Source organism: Canis lupus, chromosome 17 (genome assembly GCF_011100685.1).
Source record: "Canis lupus familiaris isolate Mischka breed German Shepherd chromosome 17, alternate assembly UU_Cfam_GSD_1.0, whole genome shotgun sequence".
Classification (NCBI taxonomy): domain Eukaryota; kingdom Metazoa; phylum Chordata; class Mammalia; order Carnivora; family Canidae; genus Canis; species Canis lupus.
The window spans coordinates 52780237-52797805 of NC_049238.1; the positions used below are offsets into that span (position 1 = coordinate 52780237).

Sequence of the window (17569 nt, forward strand, 5' to 3'; positions counted from 1 at the left end):
ATTGGTATTTCCCAGTCTCCAGGAATTTTGGCTTTTTTTTTTTAAATTTTTTATTTATTTGTGATAGTCACAGAGAGAGAGAGAGAGAGAGAGAGAGAGGCAGAGGGAGAAGCAGGCTCCATGCACCGGGAGCCCAATGTGGGATTCGATCCCGGGTCTCCAGGATCGCGCCCTGGGCCAAAGGCAGGCGCCAAACCGCTGCGCCACCCACCCATTCGGATCCCGAATTTTGGCTTTTTTAATGGCCATATGGAATGCCCCAAACTGAAGGATGCCTCTGGATCTTCTGTATTAGTACAAGGGAAATCCTGGTGGGATTCAAATAAAATGTAAATGTAATTTACTCATTTCCAGAAAGTAAATGCTTTCCTGACCCCTTCCAGGTCATTGCTAACAGTTCATTTGCACTTGTTCTTTAGATATAAGGGAAATCATATAATTTATCATCTAAATCAAAACACTTGAGAATGAAAGGGCATGCTATTAATAATTACTCTGTGATTGTCCTCGGAAAACCAAAGCATACAGTTACTCTATCTGCCATATGATTTTGCCATACTTGAGAAGAATAGATCTAATTGACTTCAGATATTAGTATATATAAATTTAAGTACAAATCAGATAGTTACCTAGCTAGAGATATAGATATTGATTTGTGTAAGATGTAGACACACATGGCACAATAATTTTAATAGATGCCCATTTTATTTATATTTTATTTAAGTAAACTCCACATCCAATGTATGAACTCACAACCCCGCAGATCAAGAGTTGCACACTCTACCCACTGAGCCAGCTGGGTGCCCCAATAGGTACCCATTTTATTTTATTTTATTTTTAAAGATTTTATTTCTTTATTCGTGAGAAACAGAGAGAGAGAGGCAGAGACACAGGCAGAGGGAGAAGCAGACTCCATTCAGGGAGCCCGACATGGGACTCCATCCTGGGTCTCCAGGATCATGCCCTGGACTGAAGGCGGCGCTAAACCGCTGAGCCACCCCAGCTCAGCTGCCTGGTACCTATTTTATAGTATAATATAATCCACTAAATTTTCTCTTCATCTGCTTCAGCTTTACAGATTTTATTACAGCTACTTTAACAGCTTGGAAAATTCTATTGTTAGCTCTTTAGGTTCTTGTTTGTTTACTTATGTTAAAATCTAAAAAGGAAGTAATAACAGATACAGTAGATTGGCTCACTCAGCCTTCATTCCAACATATTTTGCTTGCTTATTCTAATAAAAACCTATGCTCCCAGGCCATCTTGTTGCTAATTGTGATCATGTGACTCGATTCTGGTTAATGATATTTAAGTAGAAGTCTGCTGCTACTTCTTCCTTTTCCTCCTTCCTGCTTAGAATGTATAAAATATTTGTTGCTGAGCAACCATTAGCAAGAAAGCAGAATAGGAAGACAGAAGAAGACTGGTTCTTTGATGACATCTTTAAATTTCCAATACCAGCCCTGGTCCTACCTACCAATAGACATGTAAAGCAAATCTTTTTCTTGTTTAAGAAAGCTCTCTGGTCGGGGGGCCTCAGTGGCTCAGTAGTTGAGCTTCAGACTCTCGGTCTTGGCTCAGGTCAGGATCTCATGGATTGTGGGATCCCACGTGGGGCTCCACGCTCAGCAGGGAATCTGTCTGAAGATTCTCTCCCTCTGCCCTTCCCCCAACTTGCACATGTGCTTTCTCTCTCTCAAATAAATAAATAAATCTTTTTTAATAAAATGAAAGCTTTCTGGTAATGCACAGCTAACTGTAGTTTTTTTTTTCTTTCAAGTTTTTATTTAAATTTCAGTCTTATTTAAATTTCAGTTAGTTAGCAGTGTAATATTAGTTTAAGGTGTAGAATTTAGTGATTAAAATGTACATAGAACACCTGGTGCTCATCACTCTCCTTAATGCCCATAAGTGTACTTTTTGAAAAAGATTTTATTTATTTACTCATGAGAGACACAGAGAAAGGGGTAGAGACATAGGCAGAGGGAGAAGCAGGCTTCCTGCAGGAGCCTGATGTGGGACTCGATCTCAGAACCCTGGGATCATGACCTGAGCCAAAGGCAGACATTCAACCACTGAGCCACCAAGGTGTCCTCCATAACTGTAGTTTTAACTAATGTAAAAATCATATGTCAAAGTTATATACACATATAGGTACAGATACATATGTACATGTAGTATACTTTAAAAGAATTTAACAAAATATTAGAATATACACTAGAGTAGGCTAACTGCTATAACAATCCCCAAAATTCCAGTAGCTCAACTCAAGAAAAATGTTTTCTCCTCTTTCATATCTCAATACAATGCAGGAGTAGGCAAGTAGGAGATGGGGTTACATTTAGGCTGATTTCTGTGGGAGTGATCAACAGATGGTCTTTAAGACCACTGACAAGGGAGAGACAGATGAGTGGGCTTGTGCATGGAGGCCCAAATATCACCCCTGCCTGGTTCCCATGGGGGCAGAACTGGTCACATCGCCCCACTTAACTGAAAGATCAACTGGGACCTGTAACTTTTCTGTGTTCTCAAGAGGAAAATGAACTGGTCTAGTAAATACATTGAATTGTCTTTGCTATGGGAAATTTTGGGGAGAAGAATGGAGAAGTCAGAACATCAAGCCTAGGACACCCAAATCTAAACATAACGAAATAAAAATTAAGGAAGTGATTTTTTTTTTAAAAATACAACTACACTTTCATTCTTAAATAGAATTCAGCAGAAATTTAATTTATTAGAGGGCTTGGGAAGGATGGTATTTTGGTAACAGAATTTTCTTAATAAGTTAGGAATAACCCCAAAATTCTTATTGTTTTGTGTTTAAGATCTTTTTTTTTTTTCAAGATTTTATTTTTAAGTAATCTCTACATCCAATGTGGGGCTCAAACTCATAACACTGAGATCAAGATCATATGTTCCAAGTGGGCCAGCCAGGCACCCCTATGTTTAAAAACCTTCTAAAATCTTAGTGTGATTTATATCTCAGTTAATATGGTATATAAATATTTACTACTTCCAGGAAATGCCTGTAACAGTTTCCAACTACTGTTGTGACAACCACAGACTTAGTGACTTAACACAGATGTGTTCTCTTACAATTGGGGAGGTGAGAAGTCTGAAATGGGTCTCCCTTGGCTACAGTCAAGGTATGAGCAGGGCTTTTTTCTCTCGTAGCTCCTAAATGTTTTGTATAACATCAGAGGGGATATATCAGAGGGCAATGTCAGGTTGTCTAACTGTGGGGGTGCTAAGTGTGATCACTGGTGCTGGGAACTGAATGGTATCTGACCAAAATTCATAAGTTGAAACCCTAATCTGCAATGTGATGGTATTTGGAAGTGGGGCTTTTGGGAGCTAATTAGGTTTAGATAAGTTCATGAAGTTGAAGTCATCATTGTGGGATTAGTGCCCTTCTAAAAAGAGATATCAGAAAGCTTGCTTCCTCTCTCTCTGTGCTAAGAGAGAACACAGCAAGAAGGTGGCCCTCTGTAAGCCAAGAGGAGAGCTCTCACCAGGAACTCAATTGGGTGGGATCTTGATCTTGACACCCTAGCCTCCAAAACTGTGAAAATAAATTCCCATTAAGCCACTCAGTCTATGGTATTACATTATAGCAGTGAGGGCTGACGTGCAAAGATATTTGCACCTCCATGTCAACTGCAGCACTATTTATATATATTTTTAAAGATTTTATTTATTTATTCATGAGAGATACACAGAGGGAGAGGCAGAGACATAGGCAGAGGGAGAAGCAGGCTCCATGCAGGGAGCCTGATGTGGGACTTGATCCCAGGACTCCAGGATCATGCCCTGGGCCAAAGGCAGGGGCCAAACCGTTGAATCACCCAGGAATCCCCTGCAGCACTACTTATAATAGTCAAGATATGGAAACAACCTAAGTATCTGTCAGTGGGATGAAAGAATAGACAAAGAAAAGGTGGTAGATATGTACAATGGAGTATTACTCAGCTATAAAAAAAGAATGAAAGCTTGACATTTGCAAGAATGGACCTCAAGCATATTATGCTAAGTGAAATAAATCAGAGAAAGACAAATAATACATGATCTCACTTATATGTGGAATAAAAAATAGTCTAAGCTCACATATACAAAAGAAAAAATAGATCGTCCATTGCTAGATGCAGGAGTTTGGGCAAATGAGTGAAGGGAATCAAAAGGTACAAACTTCCAGTTATAAAATGAATAAGACATATGGGTATAATTTAGAGCATAACAAGCTTGTGTTTTTAAAGTTTATTTATTTTCTTAGTAAACTCTATGCCCAACATGGGGATTGAGTCCCACATTGGGTGTGGAAATTACCTCAAAATAAAATCTTTTTTTTTTTTTTTAAGATTTTATTTATTTATTCATGAGAAACACAGAGAGGATAGAGAGAGAGGCAGAGACACAGGCAGAGGGAGGAGCAGACTCCATGCAGGGAGCCTGACATGGAACTCGATCCTTGGTCTCCAGGATCACATCCTGGGCTGAAGGCAGCGCTAAACCGCTGCGCCACCCGGGCTGTCCTCAAAATAAAATCTTTAAAGGGCACCTGGGTGGCTCAGCGGTTGAGCATCTGCCTTTGGCTCAGAGCCTGATCCTGGAGACCTGGGATCGAGTTCCATGTCGGGCTCCCTGCATGGAGCCTGCTTCTCCCTCTACCTGTATCTCTGCCTCTCTCTCTCTCTATCATGAATAAATAAATTAAAAATCTAAAAAAAAAAAAAAAAAAAAACACTGTTTGGAGCACCTGGCTCAGTAGGTAGAGCATGTGACTCTTGATCTTGGAGTCACAAGTTTGAGCTCCACTTGGGTGTGAAGGTCACTTAAGAAAAAACATTTTTTAAAATGCTCTGTTTTATTTTTCTCATGATTATAATTACACCTTTATATGATATTTTTTCCTTCTTTGTGTAAGCAATATCTATTACCTCCCTGCCTTGCACAACATGAGCTTGTATTCTCTTCCTCCTGTCTCACTTTTTTCTCTCTAGATCCAATTTCTTTCTTTCTTTTTTTTTTTTTTATTAGATTGTATTCATTTACTTGACAGAGAGTGAAAGAGCACAAGCACAGGAGCAGCAGAGGGAGAGGAAGAAGCAGGCTTTCCACTGAGCAGGGAACCTGATGAAGGCTCCCTGCTCAGTGGGGAGTATGCTTCTCCATCTCCTTCTTTTTTCTCCATCTCCTTCTGACCCGTACCCCCATTTGTTCTCTCTCTCTCTCTGTCTTAAATAAATAAAATCTTTAAAAAAAATAATTTAGAAAATACAACTTATCACAATGATAAAAGAATCATCACATTCCCTTAAACTGTACAGAGACCCATATTTTTTTAATGTTGGTAAATGGTGCTGAAAGACATAGCTTATTAAAAACCATAGCTCTTGTGGATTACAAATATTTAAGTTATAGTTTTATGTTCATATTAACATGAACATAATGTGTTCATATTAACATATATGTATTTTCTTATGTTTTTTTTTAAGATTTTATTTATTCATTCATGAGAGATACACAGAGAGAGAGAGAGGCAGAGACACAGGCAGAGGGAGAAGCAGGCTCCATGCAGGGAGCCCAACACGGGACCCGATCCCAGGTCTCCAGGATTAGGCCCTGGGCCGAAGGCCGCACTAAACCGCTGAGCCACCCGGGCTGCCCTGTATTTTCTTATGTATTTGTAACTAATTCCCAGGCATTTTTGGGAAATCTCTTCCCCAGAGATTTTTATCCTCTTATGAAACAAATACTTTATAGTAGAGAATACTAGTGGACACCAAGTGATCAAGGTAAACATCACCAGTAAGATACAGTAAAATCATGTTGTATCCCAGACGTGATACATTGAGAAGGGCACATTACCTTGTGGTATTCTTCCCAAAAATGCAGAATCTCAGTAATCATAAAACACATCAGACAGGGACGCCTGGGTGGCTCAGCAGTTGAGCATCTGCCTTTGGCTCAGGGCGTGATCCCAGTGTCCTGGGATCGAGTCCCACATCGGGCTCCCTGCAAGGAGCCTGCCTCTCCCTCTGCCTATGTCTCTGCATCTCTGTGTGTGTCTCTCATGAATAAATAAATTAAATCTTAAAACAAAAATCAGACAACTGCGGGCTGATTGTCCCAAGTGCAGGACAGTCTATAAAATAACTTTTCATTGTTCTTTGTAGTTACTAAATATTTTGTGTGTTCATTATTTTTTAACAGTTGTAAGTATTTCACAGTATGGATGTTCTATAGTTTAACCAGTTCTCCATTAACACTCATTTAGGATGTTGCCAGTTTTCCACTGTTACAAACAATACTATGAACATCAATGCACATGTATCATTGGGTTTTTGTGCAAATAAACCTATGGAGTTCACTCTTGGATCAAAGAGTATGTGAATTCAAAAAATGGTTATAGGTATTATCAAATTGCCTTCTTGGGGGTCTTTGGCTGGCTCAGTTGATAGAGCACATAACTCTTGATCTCAGGGTTGTGCTTTCGAGCCCCTTGTTGTATGTAGAGATCATATTAAAAAAAAAGAAATTTAAAAAATTGCTTTGTCAAAAGGCTGTAGCAATTTATAGCACTTTTTTTCTCTATTCTTACCCTCAATATTCTGAAAGTTCCTTTTCCCCCAATTTTCCGCAACACTGAGCATTATCAATTACTTTTGTATTGATCAATCTGATTGAATGAAAGTGATGCATTAGAAGGAGGTTTCTGGGAAGATGGCAGAGTACAAAGCACCAGGAATCTGTCCCTATGTCACTGCACATGATCCTCCTTGACAGCCTCATTTAACCATTTCTTCTCTTTCTGAGAAAGAGGCAGGCAAAATCTGTCTGGTGTAGCTATTTTGGAACTCTGGAGTCTATCTCAAGGCTTGCAACTTCCAGGGGAAGTCTTGGAAGTAGATTGTGGTTAACTTTGGTCAATTTAAGCTCCAAGCTAAGTAGCAGCTACTTATGCCTTACATCCCAGCCCTATTACAGGCAAGTGTACATACATTCCAGGAGCAGCTTGTAGGCAGCCTGTGGAAACCAGGGTAGGCAATAGAGACCATGTCCCCTAATAATCTGTGGGGGATCTGTGTTCTGATCAATGATTATTGGTTCTAATCATCAAGGTGCAGACACAGATTTAGGCAGACTTTACTGTACCCTCCCCAGCACAGTTATACACTCTTCTAGCTCTAGCTGAAGGGACTTCCAGGGATCCCTGGGTGACTCAGTGGTTTAGTGCCTGCCTTTGGCCCAGGGCATAATCCTGGAGTCCTGGGATCAAGTACCACATTGGGCTCCCTGCATGGGGCCTGCTTCTCCCTCTGCCTGTGTCTCTGCCTCTGTGTGTCTCTCATGAATAAAAAAATAAAATCTTAAAAAAAAAAAAAAAAAAAAGAAGAAGAAGAAGAAGAAAAAGGGACTTCCAGAGGATTTAAAGGGCTGATGCCTTTTTCTTTCTTTTTAAACTCTATTTTTCCCCCTCTTTTAGGAGCCACACTAGGACACTTGAAGACATTTAAGGACTAGGACATTCCAAAGTAAATACATATATGAGGGAATTTATAAAGTCATTTTGAATGCCCAGGGAAAGGTACAGGACCAGAAAAGACTGGAGAAGACTCAGAGCAACTGGCTGGTTCAGTTGATAGGGGGTGATGAGTTTGAGCATGATGTTGGGTGTAGAGTTTACTTAAAAAAAAAAATCTTAAGGGGATCCCTGGGTGGCTCAGTGGTTTGGCGCCTGCCTTTGGCCCAGGGCGCGATCCTGGAGTTCCAGGATCGAGTCCCACGTCAGGCTCCCAGCATGGAGCCTGCTTCTCCCTCCTCCTGTGTCTCTGCCTCTCTCTCTCTCTCTCTCTCTCTCTCTCTCTCTGTGTGTGTGTGTGTCTCCCATGGAGAAATAAATAAAATCTTTAAATAAATACATAAATACATAAATAAATAAATAAAGTAATCCCTACACTCCACATGGGGCTCAAATTCACAACCCCAATATCAAGGGTTGTATGCTCCACCAAATGAGCCACCCAGGTGCCCCCAATTCTTTTTTAAAAAACATAGTTCACTTTAGTTTTTATTTTTTTAAACTCTTTTTTTTAAAGATTTTATATATTTATTCATGAGAGACAGAGAGAGAGAGAGAGAAGCAGAGACACAGGCAGAGGGAGAAGCAGGCTCCATGCAGGGAGCCCGACATGGGACTCGATCCTGAGTCTCCAGGCTCACGTTCTGGGTTGCAGGAGGCGCCAAACTGCTGAGCCACCCAGGCTGCCCCATAGTTCATTTTAATAAACAGTTCTTGAGTGCCCAATATATATTAGGAGCTGTACAAGGCATCAGTGACACAAAAATTAAGACATGGCCTCTGGAAACTCATATCCTGGTTCAGAGGACTAACAAAAAAGTAGCATTAATATAATATAATGTGTGATAAGTAAACATAAAAGTATGTTTACAACTTAGAGAACATTGATAAAGAAGACTATAAGTGCCTCACGGATAAGGGTAGCAAGGAAGTCTTATAGTCTAAGGAGGCTATGACCCTTACCTGTTTCTTGAAGGACGAGCACTAAATTCATTAGGAGCAAAGTTGGGAAACTATTTTGAGGAAAAAGTGTATAAAAAGGGACAAAATAATGAAAAGGTATGTCATAGTTGGTTTAAATATGAAAATTTACTATGGCTTGAGAATTGGGTTCAAATAATGAACTGCCAGATGAGACTGAAAAGATACCTTGTCTTAGATTTAGAAATAATAGCAGAATTTAATACACACCCGGCACTGTTCTATGCACTTAATATTATCAATTTATGCATTCCTTACAACAATCTTATCAGATACTGCATATTTTTCACATGGGACATAGAGAGAAAGAATATGTAAACTTGCCTGAGGTCCCATAGCTCTAAGTCATAATCAAAATTTACTCCTGGATATTTGCTCACTGCCTTTCTTTGAAAAGCTTTGTATGCTATGGTAAGAAGTTTAGCTTTTGGGCAGCCCCAGTGGCGCAGCGATTTGGCGCCGCCTGCAGCCTGGGATGTGATCCTGAAGACCCAGGATCCAGTCCCACATCGGGCTTCCTGTGTGGAGCCTGCTTCTCCCTCTGTGTCTCTGCCCCTCTCTCTCTGTGTCTATGAATAAATAAAATCTTTAAAAAAAAAAAAGAAGTTTAGCTTTTAATTATAGGTTACAAAGAGCCAATGAACATTTTATTTTAGGGTGTGTATTGGCAGAGGGAGAGAGAGAGAGAATCCCAAGCAGGCTCCAAAGCCCAGCACATAGCCCAATGTAGGGCTCCATCTTACTACCCTGAGATCATGACCTCAGCTGGTATCAAGAGTCAGAATCTTAGCTGAATGAGCCACCCAGGCACCCCACCAATGAAGATTTTTAAAGGAAAATTTAAAGAAGATTTAGAAAGGAGTGACATATTAGGTCAAGTTTGGAGGATTACTTTGGTAGCAGCTTTGAGGGTGAAGTAGTAGGAAAAGAATGGTTATACAGAGAACAGGGAAAGGGATGCTCCTAGTATTCAGAGATAAGGAAGACCTGAATTCATGACATGTGGCAGTGAATGCAGAGGGGGTTGGGATTTGTGTGACATTTCCAAAGTAAATGAATAGAATTTGGTGGTTAGTCGGATACAAGGATCAGGGAGGTACGGACGACAAGTTGGGTATGAGAATCTTGTAGAGCATCCAGTGGAGTTTTCTAAGGCTTACTGGGGTAGAGTCACACAGCTAAAGATTACGAATCAGTGAGTCATTCAATTTATTGGTGGTAATTGATGCCTATGGGAATGGATGGTTCAGGTAAAAGAGCCCAACAGAGCCTTAGGGAACACCAGCATGTAAGTAAGGCAGGGAGAAAAAGCTCATAAAAATATAGATAAAGACTGGTAGAACAGGTAAGAAGATAATTAATGTAAAAAATAGAAAGCATTAAATACCATTACAAAATACAAAGTAATGTGGGAGTTCAGAGGAGGATTGCAACTTAATCTTTCTGAGCCTCTGTTAAACCATCTGTAAAATTAGGCTGGACTAAGTGGTCCCTGAAGCCTCTTTCTTCTCTAACCTCTGAATCTATTCAATGTCTAATCATAGGCCAACTAACCTGGTAGATGATATGGGAAGATAACAAGGCACAAACCTTGCTGTGGAGGATCTTTCAATCTATTGTGGATCCTATGCCCGCCCCCACCTCCCCTCAACACACACCGAAAACTACTGGAGATAGAGATCATTTATTATTAAGGGGGGGGGGGAATTTGTGGCATAGGCTGTGCGCTGCAAACCCAGAGAGGGAAGAGACTACCATAATATGTATATGGAGGCTTACTGAATTTAGGTAGGGGAGAGAAGAGTATGGGCAGAAACAAAGAAGTGAGTCCACTGACTTCACTGCACTTGAAGATCTCAGCTGGGAACACATGAGGAGTAGAAGTTTGGATAGTTAGGGTAAGGCGGATTGTGGTGGTTCTTATAAACCAGAGAATGGGGTTTAGAACTGAATGGAGGCAGTAGGGAGCTATCGTAGATTCTTGGGCAGGGTTGTGACATATTTAAGGTACAGGATGTAGGTAATTTGATCTCAGCTCTTTTTACTACACAAAATGTCTGCCACTATTACACTTCTTCCCATCACCAATCTCACACTGTTGTGGATGCTGCAGTGTGCTGCCCAGATCACCCCCCTGTAGGTCTGAATCACTCCAGCTTCTGGGACAGTAGACAGCTAGCAAGCAACTCTCAGCTAAGTTCCTCTCTGAAACTTGCCCTTGGCTGAGGAGAGCTACCTTCTCCAATGGCATGCCACTTCACCAGAAGCAGCCCACGTTCAATAACTGGCTGATGAGGTTTACAAAGGCCCATCCACCTCACCCCGGTGCAGAAAGACTCAAAAGTGTTATCTGAGCTCCAGAGCTTCCAGTAGGGATTAACTGAGGCTTTTGTTGCCACATCACAGTTCAACTCTTGCCTAATCCTCCTTCTTTCTTTCTCCTGCAGGTGCTGATGCCAAGAACACTTCCGGCTAAACTTTCTGCATGCTAATTTCCATCTCAGATTTTTTTTTCCTGGGGAACTGAACTGCAACACACAGGATAATTATATTTTCACACTTTTCATCTGTGCTGCTTAACAATCTAAGTGTAAAAAAATTATAAACCCAGATTTTGGTTTGAGCAGTTTTCCTCAATAACTTTGACGTTTACAGTTTAGGACACTAAGATCTACCTTTTATAAAACTTGCAATATCTAAGATCACATACCTCTTTGGCAATATATGTCAGTGCAGTTTGTGAGGAGAGTACAGCCACAAACAGCTAAGCATAAATAATGAATACCAATCAAAATGAAATGAGTTAGTGGTAACCATGTCTTGGCAGGATATACTCTTGGCTAATGGAGCACATTGCAGGGTGCCTTGTATAGCAATACACCTGGAGGTCACAGGTGTTGTGCAGAAGTGGTCAGTCCATAGCTGGAAATTTTTAAAAGTGCTTTTTCAGGTCACAAAGAAATTGTGACACCATTTGATTTTTTATTGTTGCAATGTTCCAAAATATCTTGTGCTTAGCACCACTTTCTAAAAACTCACCAACCATTATACTACCAGATGTCTCTCAGCTGAGTGCATTACTCTCCCTGAGTTTAAAAGCACCATGAACAAAGTTCAGAAATTCAAAAGTTGGAATATGAATGGGCAACAAAACATGGTCATTCTAATTTTTATTAAAAGATTTTATTTATTTATTCATGAGAGACACAGAGAGGCAGAGACCCAGGCAGAAGGAGAAGCAGGCTCCCTGCAGGGGAGCCTGATGTGGAATTCGGATCCTGGGACTCCAGGATCAGGCCCTGGGCTGAAGGCGGCACGTAACCGCTGAGCCACCAGGGCTGCCCCCTTTCTTATTTATTTATTTATTTATTTATTTAAACCCCCCCCCCACCTTTTTTTTCCCCTTTCTTTTTTTTTAAGGTTTTAAGTAATATCTATACCCAAGAGGGGGCTCAAACTCACAGCCCTGAGATCAAGAGTTTCATGCTCCACAGACTGAGCCAGTCAGGCACCCCTAAGATTTCTTTTTATATTTGATTAAATTCAGCACATTTAGAAGAATGCCAGGAATTTGTATTGTTGCCCATGATAAAAGTTTCTTTTAGTTATCCTACAATTTTCATCATTTTATGCTACTAGTTTCTAATTTTCTAATCTGTTTTTCCTGTGCTACTGTAATACTGCCACTGCATTTTTTGCATCTTTTTATAGAACAAAATAATGCAAAATCACTGTAATAAATGTAGTACATCAATATCTTTTATTATTTTTTGTTAGAAATTGAGATTAATGGTGGCAAAGTAATTGCTAATTTAGATTCAGTAGCACTGTTTCTTTGTTGATCTCCAGTGTGAATCTGACAGTCTAGGAGGTCAAGTTGATCATTTTTTATTTTTCTGGTGAGTTGAGTATCCTTTATATTTTGAACAATGAAAGCAAAGTCTATGTGAAATTAAATTTAACCTCTGGGGAAAAAACAGGATTTTCAGTATTTAAAACATCAGAGTAAATTATCTCCATTTTCTCACATCATGAAGTAGAGAGCCGACAGGTACTATGAATTGCTCCATGAGCAATTTATTTAACTTTTTAATGACCTTGTGCCCTCTATGGTCAAACAAGAATACTACAAGAAATTGGCAGTTTCTTTTTCAAAATTAGGAGGGACGCCTGGGTGGCTCAGTGGTTGAGTCTCTGCCTTTAGCTCAGGGTGTGATCCTGGGGTCCTGGGATCAAGTCCCACATCAGGCTCCCTGCAGGGAGTCTGCTTCTCCCTCTGTCTGTGTCTCTGCCTCTCTCTGTGTTTCTCATGAATAAATAAATAAAATCTTAAAACAACAACAACAACAAAATTAGGAGAGAATACCAAAATCTGGATTGAAGGGAGAATCTTCAAACTTAGTGAAAAGCACAAGACATAAAATAAGGAAAAGACATTTAAGTGTGGCCAAGTAGATGTTCTTAGGGCCATTTTAGTGAGTGGTTAAAATTTAATTATAATTATCAGCAAAAGCCTAACATACACGGTCATTAACAGAATTCAGTTTAAGAAAGCTATTTTCCAGGCTGGACACACATCTTTCCTTTTTGCAAGAATTTGATTGTACAGGAGTAGGGAACACTGAAGTATGGTGAAGCTGAGCTTTTAAGTGTCCTGATTCTGTAAGCTTAAACTCCATACTCACATTACTTGGCCAAAAATTTTCACAATCTGGAGAAAGAAAATTATAGTAGGATGTTAACACCTCTCCTCCTCCTATTATATTTAAACATTTCTTTTCACTTATTGACATACAATGGGACATTTGGGGTCCCTTCTAAGATCCCTTCTAAGTCATCTTAGAACTGAAATAAGATTATGTATTCACAGGAACACAATTTCATTGTAACAAGATGTGAATATCGATTGCACTTTTTTTTTTTTTTTTTAAAGTAGGCGCCAAGCTCAATGTGGAGCCCAGTGCAGGGCTTGAACTCACAATCCTGAGATCAAGATCCAAGCTAAGATCAAGAGTCAGACACTTAACCAAGAGTCGAATTCTTAACCAACTGAGCCACCCAGGTGTCCCTGTTAATATCCATTTTAAGGGCATTTCTAATTGTAGCAAATTGTATATAAACTAGTATTACTAGTGTACTTTGTTCTATTCTCAATTGATTCAACATTCTCTTGTAATTAATATTTTTGTGATGGTGCAGAATCAGCGTTGTGAAACCAAAGTGTTTTTTTTTTGTGTGTGTGTGAAACCAAAGTTTAACTGAAGTTAAGTCAAAATGTTGCAATCGATATTAATGGTCTTTAATGTACAGTAAAATTTCATTGGAATGAATATAAAATGCTGTGTTGGAACCAAATCTCATTAAAATGGAAATTTATAGCCACTGAACATAGGCTATTTAATCATTACATAAAATAAATACAAAGCATATGGTTCACATCGTTATCAGCCCAGTAACCTCCTTTTCCCTTTTCTATCTGCCACCCTTTCTTCCAATGTTGGCTTGACAGTAATTGATGTTGTGATGTTAGATAAGTCATCACTGTCCAGGTGTAAGGTTCCTGGTTGGTGAATGTGGAAATTAAGGGCACGATTTGCAAGTTGCATACATCACAACTGTCCCTATCTCACTGAACACAACCTAGTCACGTGGACGTATGCACATGATTTGATGGGAAATGGGGAGATGAGTCTTTGGCTAAGCAGCTATGTGCCCAGCTAAAACTTCCATTATCATAGAAAGGGACAACATATGTTTGAGGGACAAGTAGTAGTTCCTGCTACAATGAGTCACTGAAACAGTATGCTCTGAGTTAATCCCCTTTTCCTCTCAGAAACCCTATAGGAATCCATCCAAGTAAGACAGACATTAGAGGAATAATCTTGAATCTGTAGAATATATTTATTTTTTAAATTTTTATTTTTTAAAAGATTTTATTTATTTATTCGTGAGAGACAGAGAGAAGCAGAGACATAGGCAGAGGGAGAAGCAGGCTCCTTGCAGGGGGCCTGATGCGAGACTCGATCCCCAGACCCAGGATCAGGACCTGAGCTGAAGACAAATGCTCAACCACTGAGCCACCCAGGAGCCCCATGTAGAATATATTTAAAAATCTCTAACATATATAGGAAATTTCAGATCTTGACCTACTGTTAATAACAAATTACTTATCTCTCATCTCTCAACTTTTATGGCTATTTCCCAGCCTAAACTATATAATAGATCTGTAAAAACATCCCCATTCTCCACTACTAAAATTATAGCATAATAAATATTACATGTCTATTATACTTTTCTCTATAAAGAAAACATCATGGGGAGTAGGTGGGTAGGTGGGTGAACTGTTTACCATACTGGGCCAGCTGAATCAAATGGGTTATCTTTTAACCTAGGGAAGATTTAAAGTATAATAGATAACATTTTTATCTGCCTAACTTCTTTCTCTCCTTCTGCTGGTAGAAGAACCATCCCCATCCTGCTTTGGGAAAAATATCACTCCAGTTGAATCAACTGCCAACTACAGTATCTACCACCAAGACTACAGTCAGGTACACGCCCCAGGCCTGGCTAATCACATGACCCCAACCCCTGGCCATACCTCTGAGTCCAAGGACTGAACATGAAATCCCGACCAGATCAACCAAAACCCTTCTCTGGAATTGTATATACTGATATACTTGTTTCCTCCGAGATACTAAAGTGGGCTGATGTTAAGTCTGGAGCTGCCTTGGCCTTGGCTCCTGTTGTACAGAGGAAGGCTCTCCATAGCAGGAGAGAATAAGGCCAGAAAAGGAAAAAGAGAGATGAAAAACAATTAGGATGACCCAGAATCCCTGGATTTAGTTGACCCTGCACCTAGCTGTACTCTGTCCTTACCAGTTAAATGAACCAATAAATACCCTTTTATTGCTTAAGATATTTTTAGTTAGCTTTCTGTCACTTGGAAATAGAGTTCCAATATGCAACAATATATTCTAAAGATAGAAGAAGCAAAGAGGATCTAATATAATAAACGTTAGTCCTCATGGTAGGAAGCATGGTAAAATAGATAGATAAACATCCATTCATAAATAAGTTTATAGTGCCCCCGTAGTCTTTTTTTTTTTTTTTTAAGATTTTATTTATTCATGAGAGACACACACAGAGAGGCAGAGACAGAGGTAGAGGGAGAAGCAGGCTCCCTGCAGGGAGCTTGACGCGGGACTTGATCCCCAGACCCGGGATCACGACCTGAGTCAAAGGCAGATGCTCAACTGCTGAGCCACCCAGGCATCCCTATCTTTTTTTCTTATTTTTTATCCCATTGGTATGCAACAAATTTGTATTGAAATTGAATAAAATGTTGAGTTTTTCTCTGTGACTATATACTCTACTGGTATTAAAAACAGTACCCTCAGGATGTCTGGGTGGCTCAATTGGGTTAAGCCTATGCCTTTGGCTGAGGTCATGATCCCAGGGTCCTAGGATCGAGTCCCACATTGGCTCCCTGCTTCTCCCTCTCCTTCTTTTTTTTTTTTTTTAATTTTTTATTTATTTATGATAGTCACACAGAGACAGAGAGAGAGAGAGGCAGAGACACAGGCAGAGGGAGAAGCAGGCTCCATGCACCAGGAGCCCGACGTGGGATTCGATCCCGGGTCTCCAAGATCGCGCCCTGGGCCAAAGGCAGGCGCTAAACCGCTGCACCACCCAGGGATCCCCCTCTCCCTCTCCTTCTGCCTGCTGCTCCCTCTGTTTGTGCTCTCTCTCTCTGTAAAATATAAAATTAAATGAAATGAAATAAAATAAAATACAGTACCCTTTGATATAGAAAGGCTATCCTGATGATGAGCTTCTGAATAATTTTTTTCTTTTTTGCTGTATTTTCTAAATTGCCTACAATAAACACATTTTTAACCATATTAATCAAACAGTTATTATAATGTATTGTTATATTAGTTTTCTATTGGTGGTGTGGCAAATTAGCACAAACTTAGTGGCTTAAAGAAAAACAAATTTATATTTTATAGTTTTGGAGGTCAGAAGCCTAAAACGGGATTTATAAGGCTGAGTTTCTTCAGAACATTCTGGGAATGATTTGTTTCCTTGTCTTTTCCAGTTTCAGGAAGCTACCCATTCCTTGGCTCATGGTTTCCTTCCCTCATCTTCAGAGCCAGCCATTTAGCATTTTCTCCCCTCTCTAACGTCTAACTTCCCCCCTGTAAGGACTCTTGTGATTACATTGGGACCTAGATTAATCCAGGATAATTTCTCCTATCTTGTGAAACTTAATTTAAATTTTTTAAAAAATTTTTATTTATTGAGGTGCCTGGGTGCCTCAGTCAGTTGGAAGTCTGCCTTCTGCTCAGGTCATGATCCCAGGGTCCTGAGATCGAGCTCTGCATCAGGCTCCTTGCTCAGTGGGGAGCCTGCTTCTCCCCCTGCCTCTGCCTGTTGCTCTCCCTGCTTGTGTTCTTTCTCTCAAATAATTAGCAATTAATTAATTAAGGCAATTAATATAAAAACTAAGAAACAAGCACAACCTAGCTATGTTCAGCGGAGGTGCCTTAGACTCCTCAGGTTACTATAACAAAAATACCAGTCTGGTTACATTAAACAACAAATACTGATTCCTCAATGTTCTGGAGTTCTGGAGGCTGGCAATCCAAGACAATGGCATCAGCAGATTTGGTGTCTAGTGAGAGCCCACTTCCCGGCTCATAGACAGCAGTCCTCTCACTGTGTCATATATGCAGAAGAGGGGAGGAAACTCTCTGGGGTCTCTTTCATAGAGGCACTAATCCTACTCCTGGGTGCTCCGCCCTCATGACCTAATCACCTCCCAAAGGCCTCACATCCAAAAACCATCACATCGGGGATTAGATTTCATTTAAAAAATATTTATTTATTTATTTATTTATTTAATTTATTTATTTATTTATTTATTTATTCATTCATTCGTTCATTCATTCATTCATTCATTCAGAGAGAGGGAGAGAGAGAGAGAGAGGCAGAGGGAGAAGCAGGCTC

At 39.9% G+C, this 17569-nt stretch overlaps 2 long non-coding RNA genes across 2 annotated transcripts; one reads left to right on the forward strand and one right to left on the reverse strand.

Moving 5' to 3' along the window:
* Positions 1 to 1380: 1380 nt before the first annotated feature.
* On the forward strand, positions 1381 to 13539 carry LOC119869776. The gene is made up of 3 exons (XR_005372608.1): positions 1381 to 1487; positions 11008 to 11150; positions 13494 to 13539. It is a non-coding gene; the product is annotated as an uncharacterized LOC119869776 (long non-coding RNA).
* LOC119869777 lies at positions 13003 to 16066 on the reverse strand. Its single transcript, XR_005372609.1, has 2 exons — positions 15159 to 16066; positions 13003 to 13271 (listed from the first exon to the last, which is right to left on the reverse strand). It is a non-coding gene; the product is annotated as an uncharacterized LOC119869777 (long non-coding RNA).
* Between the last annotated feature and the right edge of the window lie 1503 nt (positions 16067 to 17569).